The 12852-nt window shown below is 54.3% G+C and overlaps 1 protein-coding gene across 1 annotated transcript in view; it reads right to left on the bottom strand.

Moving 5' to 3' along the window:
• The window catches only part of GOLGA7 (golgin A7), a 227725-nt gene extending 214873 nt beyond the window's left edge, over nucleotides 1-12852 (bottom strand). Inside the window, exon 1 of the mRNA XM_068920858.1 lies at nucleotides 12848-12852. The gene's annotated coding sequence lies outside the window, so the exon portion shown is untranslated. The remainder of the gene's footprint in view (nucleotides 1-12847) is intronic.

Raw genomic sequence — 12852 nt, 5'->3', positions numbered from 1 at the left:
CTCATGCAATTTATAATACTCATAAAAACTTGCGCGTTCTTGAAGAGTGGTTACATAATTTTTATTGCTTCTAGCAATACTCACTGCAGAGAGGACCTGCTAGTCTTTAGTATGTGGAAGCTAATGAAGCATGTTTATGATGAGTAAATGTACACACATTGACACAGCACTGAACACAACCGGTTGCTGGGCATTGGGTATCAGTGTAGCATAATTGCTTGGAAAGCACACAATAAACTGGGGCAATTTCTCAATAAACTCTGTGCAACTGTTTCAAGTCAGTGACAGGATAAATGTTGAATGAGTTAATCTCTGCTGTAGAGAATAAAATGTGCTGCAATGTGCCTGGCTGCTGTTTGTCCCTGCTCCGCCTCGCTGCTCCCGTCCCCTGGAGAGAAACCCTGGGAAGCCCCTGGGCATAGTGGGACTTGCTGCTCTCTGCAGCTGTGCCCTGTCCAGCTCTGGACCGTCCCCTGGAAAGCCTCCCCCGAGGAAATGCCCCCTCGCACAGGCCTTGCAGCCGAGGGCTGGGCTGTGCCGCGCACCCCCAGGCAGGGTCCGGGGCTGTCTCGGACACTGGGAGCGTGCCGGAGCCGGGGCCGCAGCGCGGACCTCGGGACGGGGGTGGGTTTCCGCTGATGGAGGTTTTAGTAGATGGTGCAGCAGTTTTTAGCAGTTTCCTGTCATTCTTGGGGGTGATGACCTCGTTCAGGCTCGCGAGAGCATGGGGGTGGGAGGCCCTGGTGCCAAGCAGGAGAAGCTGAGGAAGGGATTAACGGAAAGCAAAGGCGTTGCTCGTAAAGGGTAATTAGCCAGGTGGGAGCTGGTGCTGCGGGGCAGCCACCCTCCTCCTCCTCCTCCTGGGCTGCCGCCTGAGCGCTGCCCCTCGCCGGGAAGCAGTTTCCTCCTCGGCTCTTGCCAAGTGTTGTATCAGTTCAGATATTTACTTTTGGCCTCGTAGTCTCCGTGCTAGCTGTTTTAATAGATGTTTTTCAAAGTGGAAAACAAAGCCAGACCTGCTAGCAGAAAAACAAACAAAGCAGCTTATTATGAGCTCTCTTACGGTTATAAACTCCATGTTGATATTAAAGATAACAAGTACAAGTTGAGGTAACATCCATGGAATTCCTCGTTGAACTGTTCTTCCTGCCTGAAATCCCACTGTTGACGGGCTACGCGTCCAAAGGGAGGCCTTGAGCAACCCCCGGCTCCCAGGAGCTGCGCTGGGGCTGGGGCTGGGAGCAGAGCATCCCCCAGGGCTTGGGTCTCGCTGAACAAAACCACCTCTCTGGTCAGTCCTGCTCAGCGCAGAAAAGAATTCATAGATCAAATGAATACGTGATGCAGCCAGGCTTTTGCATGTTGGGTTTTCCTTTGCTGAATAGCATTCTCTGCTTAAACTGAGCCAATAGCAGGAACAAAATTTGTTTGGGTTGTACCAAAATCGTTACAGGAACTACACCTCTGTTCTGGGGGCGAGAAACAAGCTGTTTGCAGAGATTTGTCTAAAACTTTCTGAACCTTGACAAATTTGACTTTAGTTAAAATCTGTTTGTTCTGAGGCAATTTTTCAACATAAGCTGTCTTTAGAAAAAGATCAGGTTTAAGTGAGAATATATGGTTATATTGCTCTGAAAAATAAGTACCTTTCTGTGTATCTGCAGGTAACAAGCAGCTGTGCATCATCCACCTCGCCGGAGGTGCCTACGCCCCCTCGCAGCCGCGTCCGACCCCAGCGGCGCCCGCGGTCCTCTGGTAGGTGCAGTGCTTCCATACATCTCGGGATATCTGCTGTATTGTTTTCCATAAGCGCGTCGTGTCTCGTAAGGTTGAATGCAAGTGAAGGATATATACTCTGACCATGCTTGAATGAGCAATGTTTTTGCTGGTTGCATGTGGCTCCCTAGACCCGTCCCGGTGTCTGCTCGAGACAGGAATGAGCCCCTGGGTGCCGGTGCCCCTGAGCGCTCCTTGGAGAGGGGTCGGGGACCAAACGGGCGGGAGGTTGCGCGGGGGGGCTTCTCCCTTTCCCATGCCGAGGGCGAGGGTGACAGCGAAGCACAAGATGCGAAGCAGGCGGCCGCGTGTGGGTGATGCTGGCTTATCGCCGCAGTGAATATCGCCGTTACAGCAAGTATCGCGGGTCCGCTCTTCCTTCAGGGAGGGAAAGTTCCTGGGCTCCTGGAGGGGAAGGGCTGGTGCTTCCTCGCGCAGGAGGTAAGGGGAGACGTCTTGCGCTGCGTTTTGGTTAGCGAATGATTTCTCAAGCATCTTCTAATATATTTGGGGGTTTTACGCTCAAAATATACAAAACCGTGTCACCAGCCTCTTCTGGGACGTTCGTGCGCCTGTTTCGGCAGAGCGCTGTGACGTGAGAAGCCAAAGAGGCGAACCCGCGCGACGCCGGTTTTGTCCCCGAGACCGGTTTGATGCGAAAGCGTGTTATTTGGAGGCCGACGCGCGGCCGGCGGCGGCTCTGCTGGGGCGCGCCTGGCTCCTGCGGCTGTCGGGCTGCCCCAGCCAAGGGTTTGGGCCATCGCGCAAGAACGCGCTGCGCCCGCTGTTGGCACAGTGCAGCGGGGAAACCCGGAACATGCCGCGGGAGGGAGTGAGTCACCGGGCGAAGTTTTTATCCCAAATGCCCTCGCCCGGGAAACCCTGCAGCGCGCGCGAACCGTACGGCGTCAGCAGCGCTCACTGGGAGCAGCGGGGCCAGCAGCAGCGTCAGCGGCGCATCACCCCGCTACCCGGGCCAAAGGCACGCGGAAACCTTTGGTGCTCCGGGGCCTCGGGGCAGGGCCCGTGCGGGGGGCGAGGAACGGGGCTGGCGGCGTCGCCGGCGCGCGCCTGGGTTGCTGATGCTCGTTAAAGCTCTTCGGGCACCGGCTCCCCGGCTGCTGCGCTTCTGGGTCTGCCCCTGGGTTTTCACTTCCCGCGGGCGGGATCCTCCCCGTTAGGAGAGGAATCAGTGGGCAGCGTCTCGCGGGAGATTGACAGATGCCACGAGGCATCGGTGTGATGGGTTTAGTCTGCACGAAATGCAGCCTGGAAACACGCTATTCAAAATATTTTTAAAATTAAGGTTTGTTTTCACTCCCGCATGAATTTCACTATGGCAACGCAAAACCACAACAGTGAGTAAAATCCCGAGGTATTCTGTGCTGTGAAAGTGACACGTTAGTGCATGTCCCTCCCACATACCTTTTGTCTTGCAGCTGCTTTGCTCTGGGCAGTAGCACAGCATCTGTCCCAGCGTCACGTCGCTGACTCCAAAGGTCACGACGGGTGAAAACCCCGTCGGCTCGCAAGCGCGGTCTCCAAGTCCTGCTGGCCTGCTGTGCCTTCGCATGCCCGCCGGGGAGTATCGCATCCACAGACCACAGTCGTGGCCGTAATCGCAGATTCTATAACTGCAAATTTTAGTTTCTCGCTTGCGTTACAGCGTTAGGTTTTTAAGCTGGGCTTGCTGCAGCTCGGTTAGTACCGGAGCCACAGGAGGGCGACAGCGCTGCGAGCTGCAAAAGCGCCGTTTGCAGCTTGCCCGGACTGCTGGCTTTGTCAGAAAATAAAACCTGCTTAAAGGGAAGAAAGGGGGGAGCCCTCGCGTGCCCGCCGCAGACCTCGCTGCGCGGGGAAACCTGGACAGGCGGCCTGGCACCCGGCCGACGGGCGTTTTGTACTACAAATAACCTGTTCTTACTGCGTCTTCCTTTTCAGGCGTTATCACTGAAACAAAGTCTTGCCGTTATCAGAAGCTAGGTCTGCGGTTAGGTGGGGGAGAGCAAAGCCTCAGGATGTGATGCTGGGCTTAGGCTTGACCCCGTGCCTGGGCGGGGGCCGGGGCTCCGAGGGGAGGGCGCTGCGCCCCTGCCGTGCTGCAGCGCGCGATGCCCTTCGCCGCCCGCTCGTCCCTGCGTCATCGGCGAGCCGCCCCGGCCGGTGCAGCAGGGCGTCCGCCGCTCAGAAAGCTGCTCTCTCATTAAAATACTCAAACTCCCCGCAAGGCTTCAGGGAACCAGGCTGCTGAGGTCTGTTGGGTTATTCCAAGGTGACTGGGTTTTCCTGGCAAAGCAGCCCCAAACAGCAAACCAGAAGAGATGATGATATCATTTCCTTTCCTTAGCCGATTGCATGGGCTGCATTAAGAGTATGACTTCCAGGGGAAAATGTTAATTGGTTTTCAAACCAGGATTTATCCCCTAAATCAGTTTTTGAGTACCAAAGGAAGGTCAAAAAATCCTGAAGTGTTCCAGCAGCGCTGGGAGCTGTTTCATCAGGCGGCTGAAGGAGCTGGACAGCCAAGGTGTCTCAGGGCCTTGTTTGCGGGACCTTTCTACGAGCAGAATTTACTACAGGGTATCTTGGGGCGCTCTGCCTTAACACGCTATTCATATGTCTGAGAAGTCTGTGCAAAAACTATTTCCAGTCCTAAATATCACTTGGGGAGGGGAAGAGATTTAAGTTACTTGTTTTGGTTGCATGCTTATAACAGCTTGGAAAAGAACTGAAACGGAAAACTAGTGCAACGTGGGTGCGTGTGTGCCAGAACAAGATGATCTGGAGAAGCAGGGTCTTGTTTTCAGGCAGCAGATAGCTCTGCAGGGCGGCCGTCACGGCGGTGGTGGTGGGCAGGGGTTTGAAGGCACCCCAGCAGCAGGGCAGAAGGAGCCCACACATATGTACTTCATTCATGCAAAGAAATTCATGCAGAAGGCTCCCAATTAATGTGAAAAAGTGCAATCGCTGGTCATGTGCTGTTGTGCTCTGCGGTGTTCAGTACTCAGATGATATTTAACCTGAATTCCTGCTCAAATAAATGGGATTTCGCCTATGTAAGGGGTGAGTAAGGGTAAGTCCAGGCCAAAACAGATTCAGTGGTGTTTTCCACAGCTAAAGATAACTTTGGTTTGCTTAGTCAAAGCTCAGTCAGCAAAGAGCAAGGATATTACCTTCAAAGAAGGCTTGTTTGGTTAGCGTAAACGAGACTTTTCTGATAAATATCCCTGCAACAACTTAGTCATGAGGGTTCCAGGAATGAGTTTAAAAATACCCTTGGCCACATTTGTCGAAGTGTGGCCGTTTCATGAGAAAAGCAAGCAGAGCCTCAGGGCGCCCGGCGTTTCTCAACAGCCTCCGCGCCCCAGACTGGCCGGGGCTGCTTTCGGGCGAGAGCCCTTCGCTCTTGCCCACGTTACAGCAGGACAGCTCTGTGAGGAAGGCAAGTGTCTTAAGGGCATGAGGACTGGTCTAGCCTTCAAAGTAGCTTCTCAAGGTTAAACAAAGAATTGGTATAAAGCTAAAAGGGACAGCATTTGGGACACGATAAACTGGTGTCCACGTTGAACTAGATAAATCCTGGGGGGAAAAAAAAAACAAACCAAGTACAAATTTGGAATTCCCTCAAAAATTAGTTGGGAATTATTTTATTAACTTCCCTCTGGTATTGCTACTGGTCTACTTTTATTTGTAGTTACGTGTGAGGAGATCATATTGCAAACCCAGAGACAGGGTTTCACAGAGGATGATACTCCTAGCAGTCATTTTAAAGGTGTATGGTTGAACCGCCTCTGGAGATGCACCCAGACTTGCGGGTTGCACAGTGGATTGCAGAGAACAGTGTTGCAGCAGAGATTAACGTATTTAGAGAGCTGGGAACTGAAAGGAGCACTTGACCTAAGACAGTACAAAAGGATGAAAACGTTAAATTTGTGGTAACCAAACCCTGCTATGCACAGCTCAGAGCAGAAGAGGGGTTAACAGCAGCTATTCAAACATATCAGAACGCTTTTCGAATTGCAAGCACGTGACTCTTTTTTTTCTTTAATAAGGTATTTATTCATGCTGTTTATCCTGTTCAAGATAAAAGGTTCTCAAAGGTAACAGCAAAGCTAAATTTCAGTCTGTAACAGTTGATCTCAGATTACCTCTGGGTTTAGTGGCAAAATAACTTGGATTTTTGTACAGTAATTCTTTGGACTGGGCTCTCCACCATGACAGGGCCAGAGTGCACGTGACTGTTATGTACATACTTGCTCATTAATTTGAGGCAAAGAGGAATAATTCCCTCCTTAAAAGGAGGAGGAATGACTTCCCAGCCCTGTAGGCCTAGAGAGAAGGACTGGCAAAGAGGCTGTGGAAGAAGAAGGTTTCCTTAACGCCACTTTACTCTGCCTACCCACAGCCTGCATATACAGCCGTTTTGCATTGCCAGAAGAATTAATGGAGCTCTTAATTTAGCTCAATTACTGAGCATTCACCTGAGAAGCTGTGAAGAATAGAACAGTAAATCTTACAATCAAATATTAAATTATTCCTAATTTATTTACTTATGGCAGACTATAAGCCCTGCAGTCAAGTGTGTAAAGGTCCGTAACAAAAGCACGTCCTGCCAGTGATGGAAACCTGCCTGGAAGCCCGCCTCGCTGCCGGGAAGGGTTTCCCTGCCAGCGGCGCTCAGGGGCTCGGTCGAGGTGGTGCACGCGGGAGAGGACTGACCGCTGCAAACCGCGACCTCCCGCCCGGGCAGCCACAGCTGGGGCCTCTCGGCGGTGGGATGTGGCCGTCTTCAGGTTCACTGCGTTGCGCGTCCGCTCTTCTCTGTCATGCGCTCGGCTTTCCAGAGCATGTGATTTGGCTGAGAAGAAAAATATTGTAAAAGAATTGCAAAATGTTTAGCTTTGATGGACAGGGAATATATGTGTAACAGTTCATGCAGGCAGGTGGAAAGAGACAGTTCAAATGCCCTAATCTGAGTACTAATTGCTCAGGTACATGTCACTTTGTGCTGGACATCCTTTCCAATGGGGAACAAGATGGAAATGACACATGGTATTTCTGCAAAGGTGCTGCTGATAGGCAGTAACCAGCAACAAAAAGCATAATAGGAAGGGGGGCTGAATGCAAGAATGAGTTGTGGAGGCAGGGGAAGGACTGTCCTGAAAGCAGCAGGAAGGATATATCTGCAATGCAGGCGTATTTGAGTGCGCAGCGTTGGGTTGACGCAGAGAGAGGCTGCGCAGGTCTGCAGAGCTGTGAGCGGGCGGCACTGCCCGGGCCTGCCACCGCCGCTGGCTGCAGCTGCGGGCGCCCGCGGGGAGCTGGACCGTCCTCCCCCTGCCTTGCTGGGGAGGTCACGCAGGCGATGCATTGTCTGGAACGAGGACAGGAATTATCCCGCCGACCGGCCCCGTCCAGGCGCCCGCCGCGGCTCTGGGGCGCCGAGTGCAGCACCGTTGCTTAAACTCACTTGTATGAGGGATCTGAGGAAAAGGCTGGAACAACTTTCTGCTCTGTGGCAGGAGGAATTTGCGCCAGGGAGAGCAAGTGGCTTAAGCAGTCCCCGCTTGTGCGCCGCGCTCCTGCAGCAGGGTAATTGGGTCTGGTGGCCGGTTCTCATGCTGGGCGTTGAAATTACAGCGAGAGGTGGTGCTGCGCTGCGACGGCTCCTCCGCTGGGACAGGAGGCCGGACGGGGTTCCCAGGCCGGGCTCTCGTGCTAGCGGGGGGAAATCAGTGGGGTTTTTAGCAGAGCTATGATAACTTGGGCTAATTTCTCAGCCGGCGCGGCGTGTCTGTGGTGCGCTCCCTGGCACGAGCCCTCCTTGTTTGTGTGTATGCGCGGGACAAGCAGTGGCGGTGGGGTTGCTTTGGAGAGAGGGTCCTCTTGCGCGCTCCCTAAGCCGAAGCGGAGCTGCAAATCGGTGCTGCAAGTCTGAACGCTGCTCCGCGTCTGCTTTGTTCCAGCCACCCACCCTGAGACAGGCCCCGTTTGTCTGCACGTGAATTCGCAACGAGCTTTGAATCCCTCTGCTAGCAGATGTCAGAATTCTGTTTTATCAAGCTATTTTATTTAACATTTCCTATTTCCCATGTTTAAAAAACATGTGCCTAAAAGATACTGAAATATTTCGGCAAGCAGAAATTTATTTATAGATTGTTGTCTCTAAAAAATACTTGTGGAACTCAGAGGGGTTTTGGTTAAAGGTGGCACATGGGTCATTTTTTCTAGCCGATCTGCAGATAATTAGTTTCACAAGGTAGATAATGTTTTATTCACTTTCATTTTGAAAAGCTATTTTATAACTTGGCCAGTTATTGAGGGCAAACTTAGAGTATCCCTGGTCCTTGGCTTTGGATAAATGTCTCCCCAGCATACTAATGCATTTTTGCATAATTTTTATTGCAGTCAAAACACATAGTTTAGGAAAAAAAGTTTATTGTTAGATTCAGGATAAAAATAGCATATGTTTGGCAGCACTTTCTGCAGAACACATACAAGGATTTTACCTCTGTAGGCAAAATCCTTCAAGTTGTTTAGATTTTTGTCGTGGACTTGGCTAGGGTCAAGATTTTGCCGTGCCTTTGAGTTCTGGGCTGATCCTTGAGCTCCTTGGCCGTCCTGTGCAGTCGTTCTGCAAATGGGCTCAAGAATGCCACTTCGATGAGGGGTGGTTTGGGTAAATCAGCGTCTTCCAAAGATTCTGGCAGCAGCGAGGGGACTGATGGCTCGGTATCACACATGTGAAATGATAGATTGAGTCTTGTACTTTAGAGAGAGAAAAGGAGAGAACTGCCTCTGGGTTTGAACTTGTACTATTCAGGATGGCAGGTGGATTTTGAATGCAATCCCGATTTAAGAATATGTCCAATCTGGCAAGCACAATTTCACAATTTTTCCCTTCCTTTGGGTTACGTAAATCGGGGGGACCTAGTTTAAGTTCATATATTCTATATTCAGTCCTATGGCATCAAAGCAGAACCTCTGGGAGGTGGGGAAAGTACCTCGAGTGTTGCCAAGTAAGATGCTTGTATGCAAGTATTTGTCTACTTTTTGAATCATGAAAACATCTTTATTTTGGAAAAATGCAACTTGGCACCTTGTTGCATGCCCTGGTAGTGGTGAGCTCCCCAAAAGGGAGGTCCTGCTGACCGGGGCGTGCGGGCATGGTGGCACAGGCGACAGCCTGTCACAGCCCCGTGTAACCCGTGCTTGCCCGACTCCTCCAGAGTTGAGACTTGGGGGGGACAGATGCAAAGGCAGCGTGGCGCCGGGTGGCTTTCGGGGGCAGCCAGGGAACCTCAAACACTGCCAAACCCAACCTTAAAACTCGGAGCAGCTCCCAGAAAGGACTTTGCGTCAGGGTGGGCAGACTAGAAAACCTTTCCGGCCCCTTTTACTCCCTAAAACGCTTCTCTGCCAAGTCTCCTCAGCCCCTTCTGGGCATTCACGTGGTTTCGTGCTGCCCTGGGAACGTCTTTTCCGGGGAAGGAGCTGACAGGCAAGGAAGTGACCTCCTGCCCCGGCCAGGGCATCCGCGGTGCTGCGGCTGGGGAGGTGCCGGAGCGACGTCCCGGCTCTCGGGACATGCCGGAGGCGGACGCTGGCCTCGGCCGCTCGCACGTGGGAGGGAGGCCGGAAACGCGTGTAATTCAGCAATATAAGCAAAGCCGTCTGTTCTGCAAACAGTGCTCAGGAGCTCCCTACGCCGGGGCTGAGCCGCATTGTTTCCACAATTACTGTTTTGCAAACTGGTCATTTTAGCATGACTCACTGAGCCCCCCCGCCCCGTTCTGGGTCCGTATTTGGTCATTCTGCAGTGTCCCCGTTCTGAGGGGGAAGCCGGGTTTTCCACGAACTGGATTAGGAGGCGTTTGGAGTCCAAACTGTTGCCTGGTTGCAGGAGCCTTGGCTTCTGGCGAGGACCCACCGCGCGCACGCACGCGGGGGTGTCAGCGCCTGGCCACGGCAGCGGAACGCGGGCGACTCATCCCGGCTTCTCCTCCTGCACGCGGGGAGTCGCGGAGGTGCGTGCGATGCTGCCCTGCGGCATGCGACGCCGCCCCGTCGCGTGCAATGCAGCCCCGTCGCGTGCAACGCCGCCCCGCCGCGTGCGCTGCCCCCCATTGCATGCAACGCCGCCCCGCCGCGTGCGCTGCCCCCCATTGCATGCAACGCCGCCCCGCCGCGTGCGCTGCCCCCCATTGCATGCAACGCAGCCCCGCCGCGTGCAACGCCGCCCCGCCGCGTGCGCTGCCCCCCATTGCATGCAACGCCGCCCCGCCGCGTGCAACGCCGCCCCGCCGCGTGCAGGCGAGCCCGGGGAGCCCCCAGCAGCCGTTGCGCCAGCCCTTCCTGGCTCCAGCCTCTCCCCGTGCTCCTGGAGGGCTCTTGAGAGTCTCCCGTGCGGGAAGAAGTGGCGAGGAGAGCTCATCTGCTAATAAGTGTGATGGAGTAACTAGTCTTGTCAGTGACAGCATTTAGGTTTTGACGTTTTGGAAATGTCTCATTGCCTTGAGATCCCTTGTGAGAGGAGGCTTCCGAAGCACCTACCGTTAGGTGCGGATGGCTTCGCTGCTGGCTAAGCAGAGCATCGCGATCTCCTGCCGTGCCGCGTGCACCGATTCAGCGTACAGCTCGGTGGAAATGAGGGCGTTTTCAGGGCTCTGCAGGCGTCAGGAAAACATACGCTATGTTAAGATTCTGGTCATAGCTTGACTTTTACTTTTTAGCGAAGCTGTGTGGCAGCTGTGCCCTCTCCTGCTGGCAGCAGTATTTCAGAGGCTTTGCTTCTCATAAAGAGCCTTGTCTAATTACTTCATTTTGACGCTGAAGCATCATTTTGCTCCATGTGGGGCATCCTTGCTTTGAAACCCCAGGCCAGCTTTGTCTGTGACGACCATACCAACCTACCTTTAAATCTCACCACTTTATAACACTCCACTCACATTTAACACGCTTTATAGCAGAGGTTTTCCTTTTGCGGCCGTAGATGAAGCGTGCTTCATCTCTGCCTTTTTCTTTTTTTTAAGAGCATGTGACAATGCGCCTCACTGCGACCTCCGATGCAGGGCTTGTGTGTGGGCCTGGGTGTCCCCTTGGGGGACGTCGGAGGGGCTGGGGGAGCCGGCGTGGCCGCGGTGAGCGGCTGCAGGGCCACCCATCTCCGGCGCTGCTCCCGGGGCCCTTCGGGCTGTGCGAGGGGGGAGTTTCCTCCAGGGCTCTGCTGGCCGGGGCGCTCGCACCAAATCCCGCCAGCTCAGGCGCCGGCTCGGGGCGGGTGGCCGGGGGCCACCCTCTGCCCACCCAGCACGGGGCACTCCTGCTCGCAAGGCCGGAGCAAAGTCTCCTCTTCGCTTTTCCACCTCTATCTCCCAGGCCTGCGCCGCGAGGTGGCCAAGGCGTGGGAGGACCGTGCCGTGGCGGGCGAGCAAGGGTGGTCCTGGGCCTTTCTGCCACCAGTCAAACCTGAGGTTGCGCGAAAAAGGCTCTGCGTGTTTTCTGTCCCTGCTTTTCACGGCTTGTCCACAGCCGCCTGCTGCGGGAGCCTCACCGACGTGCCCCCGGGAAAGCGGGGGGATGCGCGGCCGCGTCCCTCGTCTCCACCCGTGCCGCTGGCCCGGCGTTGGAAGCGCTAGATAAAATTAGTTGTTCGGACGCACGTTCCTCAGGATGCTGCGACAGAGGGACACCCAGTACAGCCAGTCTGACTCAGAGAGAAGAATTAATGGAAACGCCCGGCTCCTGGAGGGAGGAAATGCCTCCAGCAGGCCTTTCCTCCGTTTGTTGCACGGGGCAGCTGACAATGGGCTCTGGGTCTGGCCGGAGCGTTGCGGTGCCGTCTCGCGAAGGCAGCACGCACGAGCCGACAGACACCGAGTCTGCACCGCCGAGCGCTCAGGAAGAGCCCGGCACAATGCAGATGTGACCTGCCCTCCTGCACTTATTCTGCACGCGCTGGGTCGAGATCAGAGAGCAAGCCGCCGCTCGGGCATCGGCGAGGGCGTCCGCCTTTGCCAGCAATGCCCCTTGGAGCGTACGGGCTCCCAGGGGCCCTGAGTTCCCCGTGGTGGAGCGAGGGCGCTTTGGGCAGTCCTGTGCGACCCTGGCAAGCAGCAGCAGGGAAAGCCGCCCCACAGAAGCGGGGGGCCGGCTTGCGGCGTTTGGACGCTTGTACTTCAAGCTCACATTGGCAAATGTTTTCTGAGGATGCTTACCTGCAGAAATTGAGTAAGCAAGCAACTTTTTTGTAAGCAGCCTTTGCTGATCAGGGGAGCCGCTTGGGCCGATAATTTACATGCAATGAGACAAGAGGGACTATAAACTCCCTAAGTCACAGGATCTTATCAATCATGTTATGCAAATGTTTGTGAGCACGAATATCTTGGCAACAGGAGGGAGTACCAGCAGCCACTGCTTTAACTAGTGTTGATTTCAGTCTGCCACAATCACGACTTCCTTCAGATTTTCTTTTTTTAGTACAAGGGAAAAAATTGGCAGATGATGCCTCACGCTCTCCCTGACTGTTGGTAGCGTGGGGCTGGAGGTGGTTATAGGGACATGGGAGGCGTGGGCATGAACCGGGGATGCTGCTCTGTGGTGGTCGGGGACCGCTCTGGAAGCCAGGCCCCGAGACCGTCTCCTGCCGGGGGAATGTCCAGCTCCGGCTCTCTGCAGCAGGGCTGTCGGCACACGTGGAGACTTGCACCTCGTGGCGCGCCTCTCTTGGCGCAGGTTCTGGATGTGCAGTGTAACGGTACAGCTCGTAGTTATACATGCAAGGGGCCTGGTGGTGGACATCAGTGTTGTGAAGTCCACATGGCTTGCCTAGCTCTGATGCAATCCTGGAGGTTCACCGTTCTGCCCTGCCGAAGCCTCTTCCCACTTCTTGCAATCTGGCTGCCCTTTTGTCCGAAGCGCATGTCCTGCACAGGGTCCCCTGCTCCCAAACACCATGCTCCGCTGAGATGCCGAAGCATTTCAGGCCTTTCCTTCGTGCCTCTCAGCTCTTACAGTTCTTGAGTGTGTGGTTTGGATGTCTGGGGCCAAAAGGCTGGCTGGACTGTGACAAACTTA

This window comes from Struthio camelus, chromosome 27 (assembly GCF_040807025.1).
Source record: "Struthio camelus isolate bStrCam1 chromosome 27, bStrCam1.hap1, whole genome shotgun sequence".
NCBI lineage: Eukaryota > Metazoa > Chordata > Aves > Struthioniformes > Struthionidae > Struthio > Struthio camelus.
The sequence above is the reverse complement of the archived record's forward strand: the minus strand, read 5'-3'. Positions and strand labels throughout refer to the sequence as shown.